This window comes from Eptatretus burgeri, chromosome 8, assembly GCF_056783735.1.
Source record: "Eptatretus burgeri isolate ZD-2024b chromosome 8, Ebu_testis_v1, whole genome shotgun sequence".
Taxonomy (NCBI): Eukaryota; Metazoa; Chordata; class Myxini; order Myxiniformes; family Myxinidae; genus Eptatretus; species Eptatretus burgeri.
This window is the reverse complement of record NC_140968.1, coordinates 27,783,769-27,796,783: the sequence shown is the minus strand read 5'-3', so window position 1 is coordinate 27,796,783 and position 13,015 is coordinate 27,783,769. Positions and strand designations below refer to the sequence as shown.

The following is a 13,015-nucleotide window of genomic DNA, read 5'->3' as shown; positions in this document are numbered from 1 at the left end:
CCGACCAAGATAATCGTGTGATTTCTTTTAATGGAGAAGTTATATCCATCAGAATTCACCTACGTGAAGTTTTCCAATAAATAAATACGATGGTTATTGTGAGGAAACACGAGTTGGGAAAATATAAAATAATTACAGGGGATGGGATGTTCCTTTCCCCATACTACAAGGATGAAGGTATGTATCTTGGTAGAGGATACTATAAACCTAAGAGACAAAGGGGTGTTGGACATCAATTTAGAGGAGATGGGATAATTGATACTCTCATGGGTATTGGTTCAACTATTCTTAAACATAAAGATCTAATTGGTTCAACTGCTTCTGCTGTGGGAAATGTAGCAGGTGCTGTAAAGAGTATAAAAGATGCTCAGAAGGAATCTCATAAATTACAAGCAATAAAAGAAATTAAGAAAGGCAAAACTCAGTTGTCCCCCCAAGAACGACAGAAAATAATTCAAATACTTGGATCAGGGTTTCAAAAGTTTTAACATCTTTTTTCCTAAATAAATACAAGTATGGAAGCAATTGATAGTATCTATGATTTGGATGATACTATTATTATCTCAAACTCCACTAAAAAAGAAGATTACTTCAAGGTAAATGCAATAACTGGAACAGACTGGAATACGAATGGTACAAAAAGTTTTGAAATAAATAATCAACAAACCTATTTGAATCTCTCCGAAAGTTTCTTGTTGTGTAAATTTAAATTCAATAAAGCTGGGAATAACACAAACGCCACACTTGTAAATGATTTCTTCTGGAAAATGTTTGATAGTGTGCGTTTGTATATTGGAACACAAGAAGTTGAAGCGGTTGATTATGTCTCTGCTGTATCTGAAATGATAAAATGTACACTCTATACATTCAGTGATAGAATGGGAAAGGGGTCTGTAGAAGGTTTTATTCCTGATATGTCAACGGGAACAAACACAGACCCTGGATATACTCAAAGGAAAGGAATGTATAATGATGATACAAAAGCAGAAAATAGTTTTACTGTGGCAGTTCCTCTTAAAGGTATATTTGGATTTTGTGATCATGATAAAGTTCTGTATGGCCTTAAAATTAGATTTCAACTACAAAGGAATGATAATGAAAATCGATTGCTTTTTGGTGTTGGTAGTGCTTTTGGTGATCAGAATAAATTTGTAATTGAGGAAATGAGTTGGTATATCAGTGAATATACTCCTAATCTTAAAACAGAAGAGATGTTGAATCGAAGACTTAACTCAAAGAAACCACTCAGTGTATCATACCTCAAAAGAAGATGTCAACACGTTAAACTCAATCAAACTACTTACACGTGGAATTTGGGTGTTCTGGAAGGAAAGCCACGATACCTGTGGATCATTTTTGAAAAGCCAGATGGTGATACTGCGACTGATAAGAATAATGCATTGAGTGATAATGCTAAGGTGAAACAACTTCGCGTTTCTCTAGATGGGACATTTTACCCACGAGATAGATTGGAAATTAATTGGGAAATAAAATGATTTTGCTGAAGCATACAAGTCTTACCAAAAGGTGTGTGAAAGTAATGGAAATAAAGAACCTATTTTGGATATGACAGCATTTAAAAGTTTGTATACAATCTATGCGTTTGACCTGAGCGCTCAAAAGGAAACTATAAAGTCTAATCGAGTGGATACTTCCCTATACATTGAAAGAGGAGAGAGTGAAGAAGTTGATACATATTGTTTGCTTTTGGAAGAAACAGAATTGCAGATTAATACAGATAATGGTGTGATGATTAGTCTCACATAATTTTTTGTTTAATAAATGAGTGGCAAACTACCAACTGGGGTATATGTTAATCAAATCAATCTTCATAAACTATCATCTTGTGTTCAAAATCAAAAGCCTTGTACGATTAACGTTAATACAATTCAGAGAAAAGGAGCAGTAAGAATTTATGTTTTTCTCACAAGAGAACAGGTTAAAATCTTGAATGACACTGGCTCACTTAAAATTAAAATGACAAAACCAATGTTGAAAAAATATTCAATAAGAGAGACGAGTGGAGGATTTCTCCCATTTCTAATTCCTTTATTTGCTGGTTTAAGTGCGGTTGGAGCATTGACGGGTGGTATTTCAACAGCGGTGAAAACTGCCAACGAAAGGAAGGCTCAACTCCAGGCTCAAAAAGAATTGGAAAGACATAACAAAGAGTTGGAGAAACAAATTAGTGGAAGTGGTGTAATTGTAGATTTTGCTGAAAAACTTGAAGGTCTGCCTGATAAAGCGAGATTGTTAGTTGGAGATATGCTTTCTTCTATAGCACAAGCAGGTGTAAAATTAACGAAAAGAGGTAATGGATTATATCTTTCTAATAAATAAATGAGCATTGATGAGTGGTTGAAAGAATTTGGAAAGAATACAACATCAAATTTACAACTTGTCAAATATTGTAAGAAATAAAAAATTCATAATGTGGTTATTTGTATGAGAGATGAATTAACAAATGTGCCGAAACATACAAAGAATATTATTATGAACTTAGAAGATAATAATGGGAACGGTTCTCATTGGGTTTGTATTTTTAATAGTCAAGACAAATATTATTTTGATAGTTTTGGTCTTCCGCCACCTGTTGAAGTCATAAAATTCTTACAGAATGGTGTTTATCAAACATTTCAAGTCCAAGAATTAAATTCCAAGTGTTGTGGCCAATTATGCCTATATGTGTTATTTCAACTCAACAAAAATAAAAAATTTTATGATATTATTTCTAATCTTATATAAATGACTTATGTTGGTAAAAATGGTTCTATCTTTGGTGTATCTCAAGAACTGGATATTGATTTATCAAATTATTACACAAAGGCACAGGCTGAACGACATAAATATAATATAACCAAAAATATTAACATGAAAAATGCTTATAAATTAAAAAATTATCCAACCCCAACTGAAGCGAATGACTTGGTGAGATTAAGTGATTTATCACAATATATATACTTAAATAAAACGGCTGTGTATTCCAAAGATACAGAAGTGTTGATATTATCTCCAGGTCATACAGAATTCACAGTTCGAATTAAAATAAATTTTTATAAAGAAGGGCGTATCGTTTGTATGAGAATAGAACAATGGGGGTATGATATGAATGATTTCGGGTATAATTGGTCATTTAAAATTAACCTCGAAGACCTGGAACAATTAAATCAGTCTCGTAAGGAAGAATATTATCCACTTGGTATCGAGAATGAGTTTTGTGGGGCTACGATTAGTAAACAACAAATAAAATAATTTAATAAGGGTATGAGAGATGAATTATATATTCATTAGTAAATATAATAATGGTTTTGCCCTTGTTTATTTCATGAAAACAGAAAAAACAGGATTATATATAATAAGTAAGGAAATACAAAATGATTTAACTATGGGAAGATGGGGAGGTGTTTCGTGCCATAATATTATTCTAACATATATTTCTAATACATAAATGACAGCAAGAAGGCTTCAAGAAAATTATCATTTCTGTGTTCAAGCATACCTTCAAGAAAAGGGTATTCGGTATTTTAATAAATATGTTCTACAACATAAGAATCTGAATTATGCGGACAACAAAACGAATTTCCATACCGGATCGGTCGAGGCCCGGGTTACCAACGACCGCCACTGGTACCGGTGGTCAGCAGGGTACCAGTGGAAATTGTGCTACTGCTGGGCGAAGGAGGAGAAGAAGACGGGGAAGGCGAGTCCGGAGGCAGTGGGAGAGGGGGAAGGGTCGAAGTGTGGAGGTGAGAGTTGGAACTCTGAATGTTGGGACGATGACTGGCAAAGGGCGAGAGTTGGCTGATATGATGGAGAGAAGAAAGGTGGACATACTGTGTGTACAAGAGACCAAGTGGATGGGGAGTAAGGCGAGGAGCATTGGAGGTGGTTTCAAACTGTTCTACCATGGTGTGGATGGGAGGAGAAATGGTGTCGGGATAATCCTGAAGGAAGATCATGTCAAGAGGGTATTGGAGGTGAGGAGGGTGTCTGACCGAGTGATGAGTGTGAAGTTGGAAATTGAAGGGGTGATGATGAATGTCATCAGTGCATATGCCCCACATATGGGGTGTGAGATGGAATATAAAGAAGATTTCTGGAGTGAGTTCGATGAAGTGGTGGAGAGTGTATCCAAGGATGAAAGAGTGGTGATTGGAGCAGATTTCAATGGACATGTTGGGGAAGGGAATAAAGAGGATGAGGAGGTGATGGGGAGGTACGGTCTCAACAAGAGAAATGTGGAAGGGCAAATGGTGGTAGAGTTTGCAAAAAGAATGGAAATGGCAGTGGTGAACACGTATTTCAAGAAGAAGGAGGAACACAGGGTGACATACAAGAGTGGAGGAAAGTGCACACAGGTGGATTACATCTTAAGTAGGAGATGCAACCTGAAAGAGATTAGTGACTGTAAGGTTGTGGCAGGGGAGAGTGTAGCTCGGCACCCGGGATTGGTGGTCTGTAGGGTGACTTTAGAGGTGAGGATGAGGAAGAGAGTGAGGGCTGAACCAAGGACCAGATGGTGGAAGCTGAAGGAGGAAGACTGTTGCGTGAAATTTAGGGAGGAGGTGAGACAGGCGTTGGATGGTGGTAAAGATGGGTGGGATGATTGGGCAACGACAGCAGAAGTTGTGAGGGAGATAGCTAGGAAGGTACTTGGTGTGACATCTGGACAGAGAGGAAGGAAGATAAGGAGACTTGGTGGTGGAATGAGGAAGTACAGGAAAGTATAAGGAAGAAGGGGTTGGCTAAAAAGAAGTGGGATAGTCAGAGAGATGAAGAAAGTCGGCAGGAGTACAAGGAGTGGCGTCGAAAAGCAAAAAGAGAGGTGGCTAAGGCCAAGGAAAAGGCATATGACGAGCCAAGGAGAAGTTGGATACAAAAGAAGGGGAAAAGGATTTGTACCGATTGGCAAGACAGAGGGACCGAGCTGGGAAGGATGTGCTGCAGGTTCGGGTGATAAAGGACGCAAATGGGAATGTGCTGACGAGCGAGGAGAGTGTGTTGAGAAGGTGGATGGAGTACTTTGAGGAGCTGATGAATGAAGAAAATGAGAGAGAGAGAGAAGGTTGGAAGAGGTGGAGATAGTGAATCTGGAAGTGGGGTGGATCAGTAAGGATGAAGTGAGGACTGCTATGAAGAAGATGAAAAGTGGAAAGGCGGTTGGCCCAGATGGAATACCAGTGGAGGCATGGAAGTGGTTAGAGGAGATGGCAGTGGGGTTGTTAACCAGATTGTTTAATAAAGTCTTGGAAAGTGAGAGGGATGCCGGAGGAGTGGAGATTAAGTGTACTGATTCCGATTTTCAAGAATAAGGGTGATGTGCAGAGCTGTGGAAATTACAGAGGGATAAAGTTGTTAAGCCACACCATGAAGTTGTGGGAAAGAGTAGTGGAAGCTCGGTTGAGAGGAGAGGTGACGATCTGTGAGCAGCAATATGGGTTTATGCCAGGAAAGAGCACCACTGATGCGATGTTTGCTTTGAGAATGTTGATGGAGAAGTATAGGGAAGGCCAGAAAGAGTTACATTGTGTGTTTGTGGATTTAGAGAAAGCTTATGATAGGGTGCCAAGAGAGGAGTTGTGGCATTGTATGAGGAAGTCGGGAGTGGTGGAGAAGTATGTGAGGATCGTGCAGGATATGTATGAGGACAGTGTGACAGCGGTGAGATGTGCGGTAGGAATGACGGACCGGCTTAAGGTTAAAGTGGGATTGCACCAAGGATCGACTCTGAGCCCTTTCCTGTTTGCAATGGTGATGGACAGGTTGACGGACGAGATCAGACTGGAGTCTCCATGGACCATGATGTTCGCGGATGACATCATGATCTGTAGGGAGAGTAGGGAGCAGGCTGAATCGAGCCTTGAGAGGTGGAGGTACGCACTGGAGAGAAGGGGAATGTTAGTCAATAGGAGAAAGACGGAGTACATGTGTGTAAATGAGAGGGAGGGTGGTGGTATGGTGCGGTTGCAAGGAGTTGAGGTGGGGAAGGTGGATTGGTTTAAATACTTGGGATCAACTGTCCAAAGTAACGGAGAGTGTGGGAGAGAAGTGAAAAAGAGAGTGCAGGCAGGATGGAGTGGGTGGAGAAGAGTTGCAGGAGTGATTTGTGACAGAAGGGTAGCTGCAAGAGTGAAGGGGAAAGTATACAAGACGGTAGTGAGACCAGCTATGTTGTATGGTTTGGAGGCGGTGGCGCTAACAAAAAGACAGGAAGCAGAGCTGGAGGTGGCAGAGTTAAAGATGCTGCGATTCTCGTTGGGAGTGACGAGGATGGATAGGATAAGAAATGAGTGTATTAGAGGGACAGCGCAGGTAGGACGGTTTGGAGACAAAGTGAGAGAGGCGAGATTGCGATGGTTTGGACATGTGCACAGGAGGGAAACGGAGTATATCGGGAGAAGGATGTTGAAGATGGAGCCGCCAGGCAGGAGGAGAAGAGGAAGGCCAAAGAAGAGGTTCATGGATGCGGTGAGGGCGGACATGCGGGTGGTTGGAGTGTCAATGGAAGATGTGGAGGATAGAGCAAAATGGAGACAGTTGGTCCGCTGTGGCGACCCCTAGCGGGAGCAAGCCGAAAGAGGAAGAAGAAGAAAAGTTCTACAACATAAGAATGAGGTATTTTCAATAAAAGATTGGCATTATGCTGATGTTGATAAACCGACAACTTTAGATTTAATTAGAATGTTAAATAATGAAAAAATTATAAAGTTAAGAAAAGGTAAGGCTCTTTTAGAAATTCAAAAGAAATTTTTTGGTTTCCTGTTGTAAAAAAAATTATTTTGGATACAGGAATAACAAGAAATCCTGATGAATATATGTATAATATTCTATGGGGTGTAAGTGATTCAAGGATAGTAAGGGATGAGGAAGGAGTTGAAGAAGAGGGAAGAGGAGGAAAAGGAGAAGAGAGAGAAGGAGGAGAGGGAGAAGAAAGAGAAGGAGGAAAGAGAGAAGAGAGAGAGGGATGAAAGGGAGAAGAGAGAGAGGGAGGAAAGAGAGAAGAGAGAGAGGGAGGAGAGGGAGGAAAGAGTGGATGAATAAATATCAAAATATGGAAACCAGTGAGATTCAAAAAAGAATAGGGGTATTGCAGAAAATAACTCAACCCACCGAGGAGGAAAACAAAGAATTGATGTCTATTTACAATACTTTCGACAAGACTATTGACATCGAGAAGATATGTATTTTAATTCAAGTTTTTCATTTTTTTTTTTTTTCTTAAATAAATGGGGGAGAGAGTGAAGGCATTTCTGAGGATTCTTTATGTTTTAAAAATTAAGATTCAAATGTGCATGTTGGAAACTAAAAAGGTTTTTGCACTCTGCAGGAATTTTTCTCATAAATAAATGAGTTATTGTCTCAAATGTAAAAAGAAAACTAATACTAAAAATATTTCATATATTAAAAGTAAAAATAACAGGGTTATACAAAAAGGTATATGTTCGGTGTGTGGTTCAAAAAAAAATCAATTTATCTCCCAACACAAACTAGGAGGAGATATACAAAAGTTTTTATCAGGAAGTAAATTTACAACTACTGGAATACCAGGGGAATTACATCTTCCAGGGTATTCTTTCTGTGGTCCAGGCACAAACTTGGATAAAAGATTAGATGAGGCAGACAATCCTAAATCCTGGAGTAAGCCTATCAATAGAGTTGATGAAGTGTGCATGAGACACGATATTGATTATGGGAATACCACAACGTTGGAAGAAAAGCATGAAGCCGATAGAGAAATGTTGTATAATTTGTCTCTGATACAAAATCCAACCTTGAGAGAAAAAGTTGATCGGTTCATTGTGAAGAAGATGATCAGTGCTAAATTGAAACTTGGACTTGGAAATTCAAAAAACTTATAGGCTCTAATGATGCCATTAAGACTGAAGAGCAATTAGCTGATGAATTACATTAACCAATATTCACAAAGTTTCAGAGAAGGAAAGTTTATTCCAAGGAAGTAGATTATATCTGGTCTGCTGATTTGATTGAACTCAATAATGATAAGGGGTACAAGTATGCTTTAACCGTTATTGATTTGAGGAGTAGATATGCGTGGGTTGTCCCTTTAAAAAACAAAACAGGTAATACTCTTATGTTAGCTTTTCAACAGATATTTAATAAAAGTAAGAGAAAACCTAAAAAATTGTGGACTGATGAGGGTAGAGAGTTTTATAACAAGACATTTATGAATTTTCTAAAAAATAACAGTGTTACATTATACAGTACCTTTAATGAAGGGAAGGCAGTTGTTGTTGAACGTTTTAATCGTACCTTAAAAGAGAGACTATATAAAAAATTCACACAACTCGGTTCACAACAATGGTCATCTTTTATTCAGGATATTGTGGATAAGTATAATGACACGATTCACACGGCAACAAATATGAAACCATCAGAAACATTTACAAAATTAAAATATGAAAAAGAGATTAATGTCAGAAAACCTCAGTTCAAAGTTGGTGATGTCGTAAGAATATATATGTGGAAATCTCATTTTGAAAAGGGTTTTACTAAACGATGGACGAAAGAACTTTTTAAAATTGTTGATGTAATAGATATGGTTCCTTGGACTTATAAGATATATGATTTGGAAGGGGAAGAGATTTTAGGTTCATTTTATTCACAGGAATTACAAAAGACAAAGATAAATTGAAATTTTTTGACTCCGCCCCTTTTTGACTCCACCCACACAAGCCCCGCCCACACAAACCCTACACAAACCCCACCACACACCCCCCCACAAGCTCCAATAAATTGAAATTTTTTGACTCCGCCCCTTTTTGACTCCGCCCACACACGCCCCTCCCACCGAAGCCCCGCCCACACAAACCCCACACAAGCTCCACACAAAAACTCCACACAAGCTCCACACACACAAACCCCACACAAGCTCCACCCATATTCATCATATTCACATAATTAGTGATTAGTTAATTAGTTCCCCACACACACACACAACATGTTTATTTAATTAAAAAATTATCCACCCATCCACACAAGCTCCACTCATCCACCCATCCCCCCATCTCTCCACCCATCCATTTATCCACACAAGCCTCATCCACATTCACCCCTCCCACACAAGCTCCACCCACATAAACCCCTGCCCACATAAACCCCTCCCACATAAGCCCTGCCTACACAAGCTCCACACAAAAACTCCACACACATAAACCCTGTCCACATAAACCCCTCCCACACAAGCTCCAGCCACATAAACCCCGCCCACACAAGCCCCACCCACACACACCCCGCCCACACAAACCCCACCCACACAAGCCCCCACCGAAGCCCCGCCCACACAAGCCCCGCCCACACAAGCCCCACCCCCTCATCCCCCCTGTGCGCCCCCCCCCCTGTCCCACCACCTCCCTCATCCCACCCCCACCCTTCCCCACACACACATGGGGAGGGGAGGGATGGGATGAGGGGGTGATGGGTCATTGGGGGAGCGCACCTACCCCCCCTCCCCCCCCCAACCCCTCCCTCTCGTTCATGTCTTGATTCTTTTTTTGTAATTCAGAATCAAGTAATTGTAAACAAAACAAATATAATTAATCAAAATTGTAAATATTAAATATTCATTTGCGAGAATGTATAATCTTTCCCAGCAATCTTCTTCAGATGTCTTGTGATTTCGAAACTCAGACACCATATTCTGTTTTGAAACAAAAAGTGGATAATAATTAGGTTTTATAAAGATAATTACATGGTAATACGAGTAAGCCTCGTTGACCACTGAATTAACACACCAGGAGCCTGTCATCCTTTCAAGGTCAATAAAATGAATTCCAGTGTACTGAGAAAACCACGTCCAAACTAATGATGCAACCAACATAAGGCGACATTCTAAAGAGAGAGTGATATTAATAATAATTCAGAAATATTTACCTCCAGAAAATCATGTGTTGTACAAGATTGCTTCAACAGCTGATGTTGTGCGATAGTGCTGAAAAAAAAAAATAATAAGTCAAGGGTATAGATGAAGAGACAGACAGAGAGAGATACAAACAGACAGGGAAAGCAACACACACACACACACACACACACGCACACACACACACATACACACACACGTGTCTCACCATTGGTTTAATTCATTCGAGATCAGAGACCAGTCATTATAAATCATTGACCTCTTCAATAAGAGCAGAGAGAGGTAGGTCGAAAGACAGACAGAGAGAGAGACACACACACACACACACACACACACACACACACACACACACACACACACACACACACACACACGTGTCTCACCATTGGTTTAATTCCTTCGAGATGAGAGGACGTGATAAGACTTCGTGCCACTCATTGTAAATGTCTTTCAATTCTCTTCTAAAATCATTGATCTCTTCAATAAGAGTATTAATTTCATGCACCACGTCGTGATATGTAAACTCAATTTCTCCCAATGACCTGTCAGGGAAAAAATATATATCAGAATTATCATGATTTAATTAATAATCATTTGCTTCATCGTTCAAAGAGAAAACCATACACAAACTTACCAACTCTGTAGTGGGCTGTTGTCTTCATCGGAAGAAAGATCGCCCATGCCTCAGTTGTAAAAATGAAAATCCCGTCTGGCAGAAACTTTGTCTGGCGAACCGCTTATAAAGCAACGATGAGGAGATTGCTTAATCATTGGGTGTGGCCACAGGAAATGATAAGCTTCTCTTAATGATCTCATCTGGCCACCGCCCGAGTTGCAAATCATTTTTGTACATAAACCACGCCATAAAAAAAGTTTTCAGTTCGTGTTCTGAGATAAAATATAAACACGAGACCTTGTCTCACAGAATAGTCCCTATTTTTTCACAGCATGACAGTCCAAAACCACTTCCTCATTCACACAGCACGACCGTGTCAAAAAAACACTTCCTCATTTTCACGGCATGAACTGAAAACATTTGAAACAAAACTTTTTTTATGGCGTGGTTTATGTACAAAAATGATTTGCAACTCGGGCGGTGGTCAGATGAGATCATTAAGAGAAGCTTATCATTTCGTAATGGCACAAAAGGGATATCTTAAAAAATATAAAGATTCAAATGTTTTGTTTTTCAATATTTTAGATGGGGATTATTGTGCAAAGAAAATTAAACTATTGAAGGAATTTGAGAATGAACAAATGTTTATAAGTTCAATGAGTGAGCTAAACAATATGCATTGGTTATTTGATAAAGAGTGCCCCGAGGCTTAGACGTTTCAGATATTTCTTTAGAATCACCTTTAACAAATCTTTATTTTGTTGTATGGGTTATTTGATAAAGAGTGTCCCGGAGCTTAGACGTTTCAGATATTTCTTTAGAATCACCTTTAACAAATCTTTATCTTGTTGTTTGGGTTATTTGAATAGAGAGTGTCCCGGGGCTTCGACGTTTCAGATATTTCTTTAGAATCACCTTTAACAAATCTTTATCTTGTTGGATGGGTTATTTGAATAGAGAGCCCCTAGGTTAAAAGGGGAAATAAAAAAAAATGACCGTTTTTACAGCCATTTTTCCCTGCTGTGCAGGGGTTTGGCTTTTTCTTGAGGCAATGTTTTATGGCCGGATGCCCTTCCTGACGCCAACCCTGGTCCCCTCTTACGACACACAGGGATATGGTACACCTATTCTAACCGGGGCATACACCGGGACCAGTACACTGGCACTCATTTCGCCGACCTCGGAAGGATGGCAGGCTGAGTCAACCCCCTGGTGTTAATTCAGCAGCCAACGGGGCTTGAACTCAGGACCCTGGGATCCCAAGCCGCCACCCTCACCACTAAGCCAACACCAGGCTCCAGGTTAAAAGGAGAGACAAATAAATATACCTTGGGCTAAAAAGGGGATTTATTTTTTTAGGGGAAAAAAAGAAAAATTTCATGGCTGAAAATCCCCCATTCATTTACATGGGGAAAAGTGAGCCAGAACCAGTATTCTTTCCCTACTAACAACATTCTATGATAAAGAGGGATATGTTTTGCATCAGAGAAGCTTAAAACAGTTTTTGAGAGAAGGATTGAGAGTAGCTAAAATTCATAGAGTTTTAAAATTTAAACAAAGTCCTTGGGTGAAAAAGTATATTCAATTCAATACAGATATGAGAGCAAATACAAAAGTAAAATTTGAAGGGGACTTTTATAAATGAATGAATAATGCTGTATTTGGAAAGACTATGGAAAATGTTAGAAACAGGCAAAACATTAGATTCGCAACATCTTGGAAAGAAGCTTCGAGATTGATAAATAAACCAAGTTTTGAGAGAGAAGAGGTTTTTTCAGAGAACTTTTCTGCAATTCATATGAAAAAGGAAAGTATTGTAATGGATAAACCAATTTATATTGGAACAGCAGTTCTTGATTTATCAAAGATATTGATATATGATTATTTGTATAATGACTTAAAGAAAGAGTATGGTGAAAATGTTTCATTGTTGTATATGGACACTGATAGTTTTATTCTAGATATAAAAACTGATGATGTTTATGAAGATATGAAGAAAAATATCGGAGTATATGACACAAGTAATTTCAGCAAGAAGAGCGAGTTATTTTCCAAAAAGAATGAAAAGGTTATTGGTAAGTTTAAGGATGAGTTGGGTGGAAAAGTAATGAGTGAGTTTATTGGATTGAGAGCAAAGGCATATGCTTATAAGTATGGTGATCAGATTGATAAGAGGTTAAAGGGAATAAAGAAATATGTAATAAAGAAATCAATAACTTTTAGAAATTATTATAATTGTTTGATGAATAAGAAAGAAGAATATAGGAAAATGAATACAATAAGAAGTTATAAACATAACACATATATATAGTGAAGAAGTAAATAAAAAGGCATTAGGAGCCTTTGATGATAAGAGATTTATTTTAGATAATGGAATAGATTGTGTTCCATATGGATATTGTATGATAGAGTGAATAGAATAGATTGTGTTTTAACGATGGGAAGATGGGTTAGGGTTTTTTAAGGGCTACCGCCGCGTTTTTTTCGCAATATATAAATGGTTAAACCAAGTATTAATCAAA

General features: G+C 38.7%; 1 long non-coding RNA gene across 1 annotated transcript; it reads right to left on the bottom strand.

Annotated features, from left to right (window-relative positions):
• Nucleotides 1-9,491: 9,491 nt before the first annotated feature.
• On the bottom strand, nt 9,492-12,797 carry LOC147021391 (uncharacterized). The gene is made up of 3 exons (XR_015060781.1): nt 10,261-12,797; nt 9,892-9,949; nt 9,492-9,658 (listed from the first exon to the last, which is right to left on the bottom strand). It is a non-coding gene; the product is annotated as an uncharacterized LOC147021391 (long non-coding RNA).
• Between the last annotated feature and the right edge of the window lie 218 nt (nt 12,798-13,015).